Raw genomic sequence first — 16116 nt, 5'->3', positions numbered from 1 at the left:
CTATGTGTTGGTCAACGGATGGCATCGACGCCCCATCGATCCACACACACACCGTCTATTCCCTTAGTGGGTGTATACTGCCCAGGCAGTGTTGACCACAGAAAGAAAGGGTCCTCCTCAAGGGCCCTCGGATGGTCATTGGGGAGTCGTACCAAGACACTTTGACTATTAATAAACTTAAACATATTTTATACACTCTTCCACCAATTTCTATCATTTTCCGACTTCTAAAAGTTAGTAAAATAGGCTAAGGCACGCTAGCACTTAATTGAATAGTTTCCAGATGTCATGGTTATTCTTGGGTGTTTTGGTTTGTAGACTTTATAAATGATATATATTCATTAAATTGGACCTTAAAACAGTATCTGCGCCTTATGACACTTATGTTAGGCTCTAGAACACGTCTTGGATTTTTGATGTTTTACATTATAATACTCAAGAATGTTATTATACATGTTTACTTTATTATACACCATGATGTTGATCTTGTATTGTACATAGTTCTTATGTCAAGTTGTATTGATTATGAAAATGACTTATGCTATTGTGATCCTTATGATGCATATGTTTTCTTGTGTGTGCACGAAAGATTTCCAAATGACTTAGCCTGTTTTCTAAATTAAATGTCCCTTTCTCATGCATTCTGTCTCTACCCGCAAGTACCCACTAGAAATTAGGGAGAACCCTTGGATCGGGACAAGGCGTACTTCGCCCTTTGGGGTCTTGTACAAGCCCTTTTAACAATCGTTCATTATATAAGACATGAAAAGTAGTGCGGAACTAAAAATTGTCACGACATTTAATATAAAAACGAATCTTTTATAAATACTAAGAAAGTCTCAGCGTCACAAGCCATCTTAAATATACGACATAAAAATCATAGGGACACGACCCTTTACATTTGAAAGAAATACATAATAAGAACTTACACAAAACTAAAATAATTAAGACCTATGCCCTCTAATATATGAGGACATACTTTGTCAATGAAAGAATAGATTCCCAAGCTTTAACTTCTAGACCTCATCTTGCCTACAAACTTATACTTACTGAGTAAAGAACAGTATGGGGTTAGTACAAAAATGTACTAAGTATGACATATGCAAAAATATGCAAAAAAGGACATTTTAGTATAAATATATTTTTATGCCAAGTAAGTAATATATTCATAAATATAGAAGTAAAACAACTTAAGAATTCATCATTTAGCACTTAGTGAAGGATTTCAATAATTTTTCACAAAAGGACCTTTTACAGTAAGCTACAAAATTGTTATAGTGAACCCTTTCAACTTATAGTGAATTAATTTTGGCAAAAAATATTGAACTCCCAAAGTCAAGTCAAGAAGAAGTGAACTCATTTTGTCTAGGCTTACTAGCCTCGGGAGAACAAGCCCCTACTCAATGACTAGACATTAGAAGAACACTCATACAACACACCAAGACATCCCTTTCGGAATGCCTACATAGTGCAATTAGTACAAGGAGTCCCATTCCACCACCTATCCTAACTAGTACACTCTTTTAGAAGACTAAGCTCATTCAATTCATATAAGGTTTACCAAGACTTCCCTTTCAGAATGCCTAGCTAGTGCAATGAATAGATGGCATCCCATTCCACCACCTACCTAATTAGTGCACTCTATTCGAAGACTTAGTACTTTCATTACTTTTGTAGGGGTTAGCTTAACCGACATAGACCATGAGAGCTAGATATGGAAACCCGATACAACCCATATTGTAGAAGGGTCCCCCCACTTGCCTAGAGTGAGGTTATTTCTTTTAGCTTTTACATGGTTTCCCCAATAGCTACACCTATGCGAGAACATAGTTAAGGGATAAGGAGATTTCTACTGAGTAACTCACTTTCTACTCACAAGGAGTACTCATCCAAAGAGGTACATTTGGTCCAACATCTCTACTCACAATGTGTACCCACCCCTTTTTCAAATCCTCTCGGTGCTAAGCACAACTCCACCACGGAGTCTTAAACATTCATTACTAAAGATAAAGGATAACTTTTGGACACCACATTTCTACTGACAATTGGTATCCATAATCCAACCTACATTAGAAAGTTCTTGGGAGGAAGTGAGCTTGCTACTAAACAGTTCATCTCCACTCACAATGAGTTGTCACCCCAAAACTCCCCTCTTCATTCACATTCTTTAAGTTCACTCATTCATTCATTCAAAGTGTGTATGTGTGTGTAAATGTGAGCACACCTTGCACAATAGCATCTTTTAATTTACATTCAATTCTATACATGCTTAGACCTTCATTCATCACAATACACACTTAAACATGCTTCACTTAGTCATATAATTCATCAAGACATAATCTCTAGCATACTTCTCATAATAAGATTCATAAGTCACATTAACAAGAATAACATCATAATCATCTTACTCCACATAATATGCGTTCATGGCCTCTCTCACAAGACACAAGTATCATTCATACAATTCAAGGTTAAAAATACACATTACAAGAACTATATTCATTATCACTTAATTCAATACATTAGGCCTTCAAGCCACACTTACAATACATACAAACTATATTCAAATTCATCAAGTAAACACCGTCACCAAGAAGGTGGACCATACCAATCAAGAAATTTTCATAAATAAAGCTAAACAAAATAACAAACTTACCACTTTATCCAAGATTCCATCACCTATAATAATTTCTCCAACAATTCATCATAATATGGACCTTAGGGCAGTAGCAAAATAACATCAACCCAAAGAAACCAAAGCTCAAAGACTACAAAGTCATGCTCATTTAACACATTCCTTAAGACAAAATTTGATTAAAATATTTAACATATTTTCATCAATGTTTTAGCATTAAAATCACCAACTAACATTAGAAACATCATAATTGAATCATTTAAAACATTTTTATGCAAGACCCATATTTAGAGTAAAAGATAGAAGAAGTTCGGGTTGAAAACCCTTTTTAAAATTAATTAGAAAGGAATCCTTGAATGGAAGAGAGTTCAAGGATGACTACATTACCTCACATTGAAGAAACCCCATTGACTTTTGATGAAAAAACGTCCACCAACAGCCCCTCTTAGCTCATTCTTCTTCTACCTTCTATGGAGGTTTGAGAGTGTTTTCTTAAGGGAAGGGTTTTGGGTTTTAGAAAATGAGGTCTAAAATTAGTTCATAAAGTTTTAAACATCTTAATATACTTAAAAGACCATAAAAATATCACTCAAGGTTTATAAAATACTTGCGGTAAATTTACCAAACACCCCAAGCCAAAACTAAAATGACAGCTTTTCACACGCAGCATCTACGACTCCCAACCAACGGACCGTTGGTCAAAGGATGCCTCATTTGTGACGGTTCGTTGGTTCGGTATGCAACCCTCAATACCTGAATACCTGCAAGTCTAATAGAAGGACAAAGTCGACGAGCTGTCGCTTGATAAACTGGTTGTCGATTGGTCACGTTGGTGGACAATGCTAGGCAGTTTTTGGCCTAAGCCTCGGGCCCTTCTCTACTGACCCTTCTAAATCCTATGTGGGGTCGTACCCAGACGTTAAACCCCTAAACATAGTCTTCTCAGTCTTAGGAGAAACACACATCATCTTCGATTAAAACGAACACGTGAAACTCACTCAAACACCTTAAGACACACAAGAACTTTTTAAGACACACCTTCAGAATGTCATGGACGTTCTTGGACGTTTTACCTCCAAACTTAACCAAAATTCACACACTGCCTAAGAACATCATTATAACTCAATTATAACATAAAACTAACTTAAGAAAGTTCACGAAGCTCTAGTCACTTTACTTCGTATTAGGGTGTTACACATTTTTCAAATGTTTTATGTGCATGTTTCCATACTTAGTACAAGTGTGTACTAACATATTTATATGTTTCTACAATTATGAAGGTTCTTGCCATTGAACTTTTAGAGGGACATTGAAGATAACTTGGATTGTCATTCTCCATTTTTTGTAGGTCCTCATCTTTCGAGGACGATGCAACTATCTAGATATTGATGTTATTTTAGTCATAAAGACAATTTAGTTATTTCCCTTTTATTTGAAGACGATTGTTGTATATGCCTATATGGCTTTTGTTGTAATGAAGTAAGTTTTCTGACCGAATGTGGAACTAGATCTAAATGGTTTAATTGTGAGACAATTTCCTATTAGAATTTCATTATATACTATGTATTTGAAATAAAAGTATAAACCTATGTAGTGCTTCCTATATGAGGAGTTTATGTAATCTCCATACATACATATGATGTGTAAGCGAGAGGTCTATGTAAACTTAACTTGTAGATGTAAATGAAAAATTTTAAATTTTCCGCAATTTAACCTACCATATTATATGACAAATGCTAAGAGGCTAGTCTAAATCCTCTCCAAGTATGACAACACTAGTTACGTCTAGGGTTTACTCTTTGAATGTGACACATCCTTAGTTTTTGAGGCCAAGTCTAAGAAACATCTTGATCCACTATTGATGGAGTTGAAGAAATCGGTACTTAGTAAGTTAAATAGGTAATTCTCTCAAGGGGGGACCAAAATAGGTTGTGTGTACCATATGTAGATGATCTTAGGAGGAGGGTTTTGGTATAATCTCATGGTTCTTGATATTATATTCATCCGGGTTCCACCAAGATGTATGATGATCTTAGAGAGGTATATTGGTGGGATGGCCTAAAAAGGACATAGCGGAGTTTATAGCTACGCATCTGAATTTCCAAGTAGTGAAGGCCGATTTGTTTGACCTAAATAATGGAAGTTCCTACTTAGTATTGGGAGGAAGTTAATATGGACTTCATTTTTTGGTTTTCTCTAACCCGGAGGCAAAAAGAATCAATTTAGGTCATTGTTGATAGATTGACAAAATCCACTCATTTTATCCCCGTCAAGTCCACTTATTTGGTGGAGGATTATGCAAGGATCTACATAGACGAGATGTTGAGTCATTATGGTATTATTTTTTCCATTATATCATATAGAGGTGCACAATTCACATCTCATTTTCGGATGTCGTTTCAAATAAGTTTGGGTACGCAAGTAAATCTTAGTACCACTTTTCATCACAAAACAGATAGTCAAGGGAGAATACAATTCAAACCCTAAAGGATATGTTAAGAGTTTGTGTGATAGAATTCAACATGAATTAGGCCAATCACTTCCCGTTGATTGAGTTCTTCTATGACAATATCTACCATTCGAGTATTTTTGTTGCTCCATTTGAAGCACTCTACATAGGAGATGTAGGTCTCCAGTTGGTTGGTTTGAGGTTAGTGAGTCTTCACCCCTTGGTCCCAAAATAGTCTATGATTCTTTGAAGAAAGTTCGAGTTATAAGGTATAGGTTCAAAAAAGCCTATAGTCGGCAAAAGTATTATGCCCACAATAAAAAAAGATACCTTGAATTTGAAATGGGTGATAAAGTAAATTTAAAGATTTCACCTATGAAAGGGGTGATGAGATTCGGAAAAAAGGGAAGATAAGTCCCCAATATCTGGGTCCCTATTAGGTTTTGCAAAGGGTCAGAAAGGTTGCATATGAGTTGAGATTACCTAGTTAACTAACTTCCCTTCACCCGGTATTCTCCATGCTTAATAAGTGCATTGGCGATCCCGTGTCCATTCTTCCTATTGAAGGGCTAGGTGTGGATGAGGAAATTTTGTATGAAGAGGTTCCGGTACAAATTCATTATCGCCAAGTTAGAAGTTGAGAAATAGAGAGGTGGCCTATGTAAAAGTTCTATGGATAAATCACCTAGTTGAGGGAGCAACATGGGAGGCCGAGACAAACATGAAATCGCACTATCTTCATTTTTTCCTAATTGAGGTTAGTAGTTTAAAAAATAATGAATAAATATTAATTTGGATTACTCATAAATATGTGCATATTTTTTTAAAGGTTTATGTCAAATGAGTTTTCATGAAAAAAGCTTTTGTGTTAACTTGCACTAATATCAAATATATGTTATGTCTTCTTGAGACTTTTGGTCTTTTGATGTTTTCTTGAGAAGAACAGCATGTTAACTCTTTAATGCAATTTTGAGCTCATGTTGATGTTGAGAAGACAGTTCCCCATAATGTGCTATGAAATGTTGAGCTCTTATGTGTTCTGATTTGAATTACTATGTGTAATGACATGTTACGTGTTGAATGGAGTTGTGAGGTACTCCTATGAGCTGTGACTCATATTATTTTATGTTGTTGTTGTTTGGGATGCTCGAATTGAGTCTATCCTGTCCCTACAAATGATTTTAGTGTCATTCAGGGAAAATGTTCCTAAGGGGGGGATAATGTAACACTCTAAAAGTCCATGACTTAGTCTAGAGAATCACATGATGAACAAAGACTTAGAAATTTTTTTATAATCCTAAATTAATGTACTAAACCTTGTTGGGAAGTTTTAGAATCAAAAAGTCAAGAAACGTCTAAGATGTCCGAAAACTAGTGCACTTGAACTACTAAAACGTCCTTAGGTTTCGTGAAGGTTTGGAAGTATTTTATGAAGTCTAAAACTTATAAAATATATTTAAATATGTAAAATGAGGTATATGGGGTGAAAACATCCAGGTCCAACCCCCCAAGGACCGCCCTAGGAGTCTTTGAAGTGGCCCCATCCTTGTTCAAGAATACTACCGAAGGCAGCAACAAGTTGCACTACACAAAAGTGTCTCCGCGCCTAGTACATGGAACCCCAAGTACCAAATGTATTGGTCTACATCGCGTACGTGCAGCGGACACCTTTGTATCAAAAATTAATTTAGAAAATCATGCGGGAACAGCTCCACATCGCGAACTTGTTTCCCGATGAAAATATGAAATTTAGAATTCAAGTTTGACTTCATTAAAAACTCAACCTAAGTGAGGGGCCTTTTGGGTATATTATGGGAGAGTTATATATTGATTTCCGATCAGTTTTACCTCACATGCACTCACTCATATAGAATCCCCAAAACCCAAAAAGTCTCACCTTTCTCTACTTTCTCTATCTATTCAACCTCCATTGAAGAAACTAAGACGCTTGAAGAAGAAGACCAATTTCGAGTTTCTACTCAAATTTCGTGGATTAAGTCTCTATAAGGTATGGATTATTCACTCTTGTGTTTCCTTTCCCCAAGAGGTCCTTTCAAAGTTTATTTCTTAATCACCCAATTCCAAGGATTTTTCTTTACAAATGGGATTTCTTCTAAACATGAAATTGATGATTGACTATGATTAATTATGATGAACCATGGCTAATTAAGTGTATATTGTTGAGTAATTGATATTAATTAATGGGAATTTCATGTAGATCATCCCCAATTTCTCCTAATCATGGATCTTGTTTATGAATTGATCAATATATTTATTGTTAGACTTGTTTTAACTATTCTATTTCATTCATGGACTGCCTAGGGTCATGTATTTTTTGGATTGGATCAATTTCTTAATGAATTCATCATTGAACCCTTTCCCCCCTAACCCTAGCTCATGAATTGAAGTTAATTTTTATAGTGATGACACAATTGAATTAGTTCTTGTTTATATTTTAATTGTATGATGTTATTAAGCCTATTGATGGGTGAATCTGGTTGGTGATGGTAAGACCATTGAAGGAGGTTTATGAAGGTGAATTGATAAGACCTAATGATCTTGAATCCTTTACTTCAATTGTGATGGCTTATACTTGATGATTCTCAATAGAAGTATTAAATGTGACAAGATTAAGTAGGTGATTGTATGACGAATGTAACTGAAATGTCTTGACTATGTGAATTGTGATATTATAATTATGGTATGATAATATAAGGTTTACTGTGAATCACTTATTTGCCTTATTATGATATGATAATGATGGTTTAAATCTCACAAATGAAGGGTTGTAATGAAAGGACATGCTCATGCAATACCTATGAGCTAATGGAATGATACACAAGAGGATGCTCTAAGTAGTATGACTATGGGTAGTGTGTTTCACATTTAATTGGGCAAGAAGGGCCTAGTGAAATATGTCTATACATTGGCTTGTTTGGGTGTTAGATTAGAAGATTCTCCTAATGGTGGTTGTATGGTCCATCATAACTCCATCTCGTCTTTGGTGGTTGAGGTCAAGTCTAAGCAACACCTTGATCCATTGTTGATGGAGTTAAAGGAATCTGTGCTTGGATACCTTAATGAGTCTTTCTCCTTAGGGGGGTGATTGTGTTTTTTGGTACCAAAGAGGTTGTGTGTGCCCAATGTGGATGACTTGAGAAACCGGATCATAGGAGAAGCTCATGGTTCTCATTATTTGATTCATCCGGGTTCTACGAAGATGTATCATGACCTTACAGAAGTATTTTTGTGGGTTGGCTTAAAATGAGACAGCGGAATTTTTTGCAAAATTTCCGAATTGTAACAAGTGAAAGCCAGCAACAAAAGTCAGGTGTTCGTAGTGGGTTAGCCTCGGACACGAAGGCAAAATGACTCTGTATGTGTGTGGTTGATAGGTTGATGAAATTCTCTCACTTTATACCCATTAAGTCTACTTATTAAGCGGAAGAGTATCGAAGGATCTATATTAATGAGATTTTAAATCTTTATGTATCTGTTTAGCCATTATTTCAGATAGAAGTGCTCAATTTATGTATCAATTTTTGAGGTCGTTCCAAAAAGATATAGGTAAAGAAGTGAATCTAAGCACTGCTTTTCATCCCCAAATGGATAGTGAAGCGGAGCGTACTATTCAAACCCTTGAGGATATGCATAGAGCTTGTGTGATCGATTTCAAGGGAAGTTGGGATGAACACTTGCCTTTGGTTGAGTTCTCTTATAACAATAGTTACCATTCAACTATATTGATGGCTCCTTTTGAAGCTTTATATTGTAGAAGATGTAGATTTCCGATTGGTTGGTTTGAAGTGGGTGAGTCTTCACTTTTTGGTCCTTAATTGATCTATAAGACTTTGCAGAAAAATCATATCATAAGGATCCGGATGAAAACAACCTATAGCTAGCAAAATTCTTATGCAGACAATAGGAGAAGAGAGTTTACGTTTGAAGAACGTGATAAGGTGTATTTGAAAATTTCACCCATGATAGGGGTGATGAGATTTTGCAAAAAGGTGAAGTTGAGTCCTCATTATGTGGGTCCCTATGAAATTTTGGAAAGTGTTATTAAGGTATGAGTACTCAAAGAGCAGCGGCATCATGGGCCAAGGAAGGGATTTCTAATGCGGGGATCATGACAACCAAGCTCCTCCGCAAGACAATCAAGTCCCACCACTTGAAGAAATTGTTATGGCTGATCAAGTGTCGGTTGTTCCTCCACCGATGACCGCTGGAGAGATAAGTGCAATTTTTCTCAATTTTTCCCAAGCCCTGACTTCAAAAGATAATGCCTTCACTTCTAAGGTCCAAGCCATGACGGCTCAAGTGAATCGGGAGGTTGGACTCTGTGTGCCTCGTTATGCTAGAACATTGGCATCTCGTTTGAGAGACTTTACTAGGATGAACCGTCCTATGTTCTAAGGGTAAAGAGCAGATGAAGACCCTCATGATTTCTTAGATGAAGTCTATAAGATCCTATTTGCTAGGGGCGTGACAACGGGTGAATAGGCCAAGTTAGCTGCCTATCAACTCAAACATGGTACACCCAATGAAGAGATAATAGGGTACTAAGAGGTGGTCCAGTGACTTGGGAGATCTTCAAGAGAGCTTTCCTTGATCGGTTGTTTCTTAGAGAGTTGAGGTAACAAAAGGTGAAAGAATTCATCAACCTTCGTCAAAGGAGGTATGAGCATACTTTACTATCCTTAGAGTTTACTAATTTTTCTATGTATGCTCCATCCTTGGTGTCTAACCCAAGGGATTAGATGATTTGTTTTCTCAGGAGAGTTTCTGATGACTTGGTGGAAGAATTTCGTTTGTCTATGCTTAATGATAATGTGAATATCCATCATCTAATGGTTCATGATCAACAACTAGAAGAGAGTATGTTAAGGAGTAAGAATAGAGAGGCCAAGGAGGCCAAGTCTATTAAATGTGGTTCTTCAAAGGGGAGGTTGGAAAATCAAAATAAGCCTAGGTTCAAGAAGAGATTCTCCAATAAATTCCTTTATAAATTTCCAAAGGCTCGTGATTATAGGGTGTCTAACCATAAGTCTCAAATCGGAAGAGGTACTAGATAATCAAGAAAGATGCCTACTAGTGGAATGTTTGGTAAGAAGCATTTGGGTGAATGTCTTGTTTGGAAGGAAAACTTCTTTGGGGTTTGGTAAAAGTGGTCACAAGGTGAGAGATTTCCCTATTATAAAGGGGCAATATAAGAGTGATGGGCAAGATCAAGCATGTGGTGTTAATGTTGATGCTCCTAGAAAGAATTGCTTCTATGCATTTTGCTCTAGGGGTGAACAAGAGAGTTCTCCAGATGTGTTGACCAGTATGTTACAAGTATTCTTCATAAATATTTATGTTTTAATTGATCCATGTGCTACCATATCATTTGTTACTTCCTTGGTAGCTAGAAATTTTGATATTTTTCCTTATATCTTGAATTAACCTTTTATGGTGACTACCCCTAGTAGGTGAGTCGATCGTTTAAAAAAGGGTGTATATAAATTGTCCTATAATGTTGCGCAATAGAGTTACTTATGTTGAATTAGTAGAACTTTATATGGTGTTTTGATGTCATTTTGGGAATGGATTGGTTGCATGCTTGTTCCGCTTCCATTGATTGTTGGACAAGAGTGGTTATGTTTAATTTTCCTAATAAACTCGTCTAAGAGTGGAAGGGGGTAAATTCTATTCCTAGAGGTCGTATCATTTCTTTTCTAAAGGATTTTAAGATGATCTCAAAAGGGTGTGTACACCACATTTTTAGAGTCAAACATTTAGACTCCAAAGTTCTTCCTATTTAGTTAGTTACCGTAGTGAGGGAATTTCTTGAGGTCTTTCCTTATGATCTTCCTGGAATTCCTCCCCAATGGGATATTTACTTTGGTATTGACTTGGTACCAGATACAAATTCCATTGTGATTCCTCCTTATCGGATGGCTCAGACCGAATTTAAAGACTTGCAGGCTCAACTGAAGGATTTACTATATCAAGGCGTCATCCAACCTAGTATTTCCCCATAGGATGCTCCGATTCTGTTTATAAAGAACAAGGATGGGTCACTTAGGATGTGTATTGACTACCAGCAACTCAATAAACTAACCATTAACAATAAGAATCCTCTCCCTCGGATCGATGAATTGTTTGATCAACTCCAAGGGACAATCTAGTTTTACAAAATTTATTTGAGGTCGGGATATCACCTACTTAGGGTGAGATATGAAGATATTCCCAAAATGGCTTTTCGAACAAGATATTGTCACTATAAGTTTAGTGTAATGTATTTTGGGTTGACTAATGCCCCGGTGGAATTTATGGACCAATGAATAAGGTGTATCCAAACTACCTAGAATCCTTTGTGATTGTTTTCATAGACGACATCTTGGTGTATTCAAAAAATGAGGGTGATCATATGGGGCATTTGAGAATGGTGTAACATGTCATGAAAGAACACCAACTATTTTCTAAATATATCAAGTGTGAGTTTTGGTTAAGGTCGGTGGCGTTTCATGGTCATATCATCTCTAGTAAGGGGGAAGACGTTGATCCAAATAAAACTGAGGTAGTTAGAAATTGGCCTAGCCCATTGGCTCCAATCGAAATAAGTAGTTTCTTGGGTCTAGCCGCGTACTATAGGAGGTGTGTGGATGGTTTTGAGTCCATTGCATCTCCTTTGACTATTTTGACCCATAAAATGGCAAATTTAAGTGGTCAGAGCCTTGTGAATGTAGCTTCTGAATCTTGAAAGATTGACTTACAACTGATGCGGTGTTGACTTTATCGAAGTGTTCTAAGGGTTTTCTGGTATATTTTGATGCATCCCGAGAGGGATCGGGTTTCATCCTTATGGAACAAGGGAAGGTTATAACATATGAATCTAGGCAACTAAAGGTTCATGATAAGAACTACCCAACTAATGATCTCGAGTGAGCGGTCGTGGTGTTTTCTTTTAAAATAATGAGGCACTACTTATATGGTATTAATGTTGATGTTTATACCAACCATAAGTTTCTTCAATATGTGTTTACTCAAAAGAAGTTAAATCTTTGATATTGAGGTGGTTGGAATTATTGAAACATGACAACATGAGTGTTCTCTACAACCCCGGAAAAGCCAATGTGGTTGCGGATGCTCTAAGTAGTATGACTATGGGTAGGTGTCTCATGTTGAAGGGGGCAAGAATGACGAAGTGAAATATGTCATAGGTTGGTCGTTTGGGTGTTAATTAGATGTTTCTCCTAATGGTGGTTTTATGCTCCATCATAACTCCAACTCGTCTTTGGTGGTTGAGGTGAAGTCTAAGCAACACCTTTGTCCGTCATTGATGGAGTTAAAGGAATCGTTTCTTGGATAGCTTAATGAGTCATTCTCCTTGGGTGGTATGGTGTTTTGAGGTACCAAGAGACGTTGTGTGTGCCTAAAGTTGATGATTTTAGAAACCAAATCCTAGGGGAAGGCCATGGTTCTCGTTATTTCATTCATCCAGGTTCTACAAAAATATATCATGACCTTAGAGAAGTATTTTTTTTGATAACTTAAAAAGAGACAGATGAATTCGTTGCAAAATGTCTGAATTGTCAACAAGTGAAAGCCCAGCACCAAAACCTGGGTGGCTTCCTTGAAGAAATAGAAGTTCCCTCTTGGAAGTGGGAAGATATTAATATGGACTTCATAGTGGGTTTGCCTCAGACACGAAGGCAAAATGACTCTATATGGGTGTGGTGGATAGGTTGATGAATTCCGCGAACTTCATACCCGTTAAGTCTACTTATTCGATGGAGTTGTATGCAATGATCTATATCAATGAGATTGTTAGTCTTCATTGTATCCCTTTATCCGTTATTTCGGATAAAGGTGCTCAATTTACGTCTCAATTTTTGAGGTCGTTCCTAAAAGATTTAGGTATACAAGTGAAGTTAAGAACCACTTTTCATCCCCAAACAGATGGTAAAGCGGAGCATACTATTCAAACCCCTGAACATATACTTAGAGCTTGTGTGATACATTTCAAGGGAGGTTGGGATGAACACTTGCCTTTAGTTAAGTTCTCTTATAACAATAGTTACCATTGAAACATATTCATGTCTATTTTTGAAGCTTTATGTGGTAGGAGATGTAGATCTCCGATTGGTTGGTTTGAAGTGGGAGAGTCTTCACTTTTTGGTCCTGGATTGATCTACAAGACCTTAGAGAAAAATCATATCATAAGGATCCGATTGAAAACGGCCTATAGCCGGTAAAAGTCTTATGCCAACAATCGGAGATGAGAGTTTAAGTTTGAATAAGTTGATAAGGTGTATTGAAAAATTTCACCCATGAAAGGGGTGATGTGATTTTACAAAAATTAGAAGTTGAATCCTCGTTATGTGGGTCCCTATGAAATTTTGAAAAGGGTTATTAAGGTACGAATACTCGAAGAGCAGCGCCATCAAGGGCCGAGGAAAGGATTGCTACTGCGCGGCTCATGACAACCAAGATCCTCCGCAAGATAATCAAGTCCCTCCACTTAAACTAGTTGCTATGGCTGATCAAGTTCCGGTGGTTCCTCCACCGATGACCGATGGAGAGATAAGTGCAGCTTTTCTCAATTTTCTCAATCCATGACTTCATAAACTAATGCTGTCACTTCTCAAGTCCAAGCCATGACGGCTCAAGTGAATCGGGAGGTTAGACGCTGTGTGCCTCATCATGCTAGCACAATGGAATGTCGTTTGAGAGAATTTACTAGGAACAATCCTCCTATATTGTACGGTTCAAGAGCGCATGAAGACCCTCAACATTTACTAGATGAAGTATATAATATCCTATTTGTTATGGCCGTGACTACGGGTGAAAAGTCCGAGTTGGCCGCCTATCTACTCAAAGATATGGCGCAAACTTGGTACACCCAATAGAGAGATAATAGGGTACTAAGAGGTGGTCCAGTGACTTGGAGATCTTCGAGAGAGCTTTCCTTGATTGGTTCTTTCTCGTAGAGTTGAGGGAAGCTAAGGTGGAAGAATTCATCAACCTTCGTCAAAAGAGGTATGACTATACTTTACTACTCCATTAATCTTACCAAAATTTTCTAAGTATATTCCATCATTGTTGTCTAACCCAAGGGAATAAATGATTCATTTTATTAGGGGACTGTCCGATCACCTTGTGGAAGAATGCCATTCCTCTATGCTTCATGATAATGTGAATATTTATGATCGAATGGTTCATGCTCAACAAGTTGAAGAGAGTAGGTTAAATAGCAAGATTAGAGAGGCCGAGAAGGCCAAGTCTTTTTAAAGTGTTTCTTCAAATGGGAGGTTGGAAATTCAAGATAAGTCTAGGTTCAAGAAGAGATTCTCCAATCAAGTCCCTTCAAAAATTCCCAAGGCTCCTGATGATAGGGTGTCTAACCATAAGTCTCAAAAGGTTAGAGGTACTAGTTCATCAAGAAACAAGCATACTTATGGAAAGTTTGGCAAGAAGCATTGGGGTGAATGTCTTGTTGGGACGGAAAATTGCTTTGGGGGTTGTAATCGTGGTGACAATGTGAGAGATTGCTCTATTATAAAGGGGATAGATAAGAGTAGTGGGACATCTCAAGCAAGTGGTTCAAATGTTGATGCTCCAAGAAACAATTAATTATATGCTCTCCGCTCTAGGGGTGAAAAGGAGACTTCTCCCGATTCGTTGACAATATGTTAGAAGTCGTCTGTATAAATGTTAATTATTTACTTTATTTAGGGGCTACCTTATAATTTATTAGTCCCTTGGTAGCTAGAAAGTTTTATATTCTTCCTGATATCTTGAATGAACTTTTTATCGTGACTACCCTAGTAGGTGAGTCGGTGGTTGCAAAAAAGATTTATAGAAATTGTCCTATAATATTGTGCAATAGAGTTACTCATGTTGAATTAGTATAACTTTATATGGTGGATTTTTATTTTATATTTGGAATGGATTGGTTGCATTCTTATTCTGCTTCCATTGATTCTAGGAAAAGAGTGGTTGATTTTAGTTTTCCTAATGAACCCGTCTAAGAGTGGAAAATGGGTAGTTTTGTTCCTAGAGGTTGTATCACTTTTTTTCTAAAGGATTGTAAGATGATCTCTAAAGGGTGTTTATACCACATTGTGAGGTTCAAAGATTTACACTCCGAAGTTCATCCCTTTGAGTTAGTTCTTGTAGTGAGGGAATTTTCGTAGGTCTTTCCTAATGATATTCCTGGAATTCCTCCTCAACGGGAAATTGACTTTGGTATTGACTTGCTACCGCATACAAATCCAATTTCGTTTCCTCCATATCAAATGGCTCTAATCGAATTTCAAGATTTGAAGGATAAACTCGAGGATTTACTAGACAAAGGCTTCATCCAACCTGGTGCTCCGGTTCTGTTTATGAAGAAGAAGGATGGGTCACTTATGATGTGTATTGACTACCAGTAACTCAATAAACTGATTATTAAGAATAAGTATACTTTCCCTCGGATTGACAACTTTTTTGATCAACTCCAAAGTGCAAGCTACTTTTCAAAAATTTACTTGGGGTCGGGATATCACTAACTTAGGGTGAGAGATTAAGGTATTCCCAAAACGACCTTTCGGACAAGATATGGTCACTATAAGTTTAGGGTAATGTCTTTTGGGCAGACTAATGCCCCGGTGGTATTAATGGTCCTAATGAATAGGGTGTTTAGAAACTACCTATATTCCTTTGTGATTTTTTCATAGACGACATTGTGGTATATTCAAAAAATGAGTGTTATCATATGGGGCACTTGAGAGTGGCGTTACAACTCTTGTAAGAACACCATATTTTCCAAATATAGAGACTGTGAGTTCTTGTTAAGGTTGGTGGTGTTACTTGGTCATATCATCTCCTGTGAAAGGGTAGAGGTTTATTCAAGAATAGGCGAGACAGTTTGAAATTTTCCTAGACCATTGGCTCCAAGCGACATAAGAAGTTTCTTGGGTCTAGCGAGAAACTACAAGAGGTTTGTGGATGGTTTTGCGTCAATTGCATCTCTTTTGACTACTTTGACCCATAAGAATCTGAA

Source organism: Solanum pennellii, chromosome 3 (assembly GCF_001406875.1).
Source record: "Solanum pennellii chromosome 3, SPENNV200".
In the NCBI taxonomy this organism is placed as follows: Eukaryota; Viridiplantae; Streptophyta; class Magnoliopsida; order Solanales; family Solanaceae; genus Solanum; species Solanum pennellii.
Note: the sequence above shows the minus strand (reverse complement) of the source record.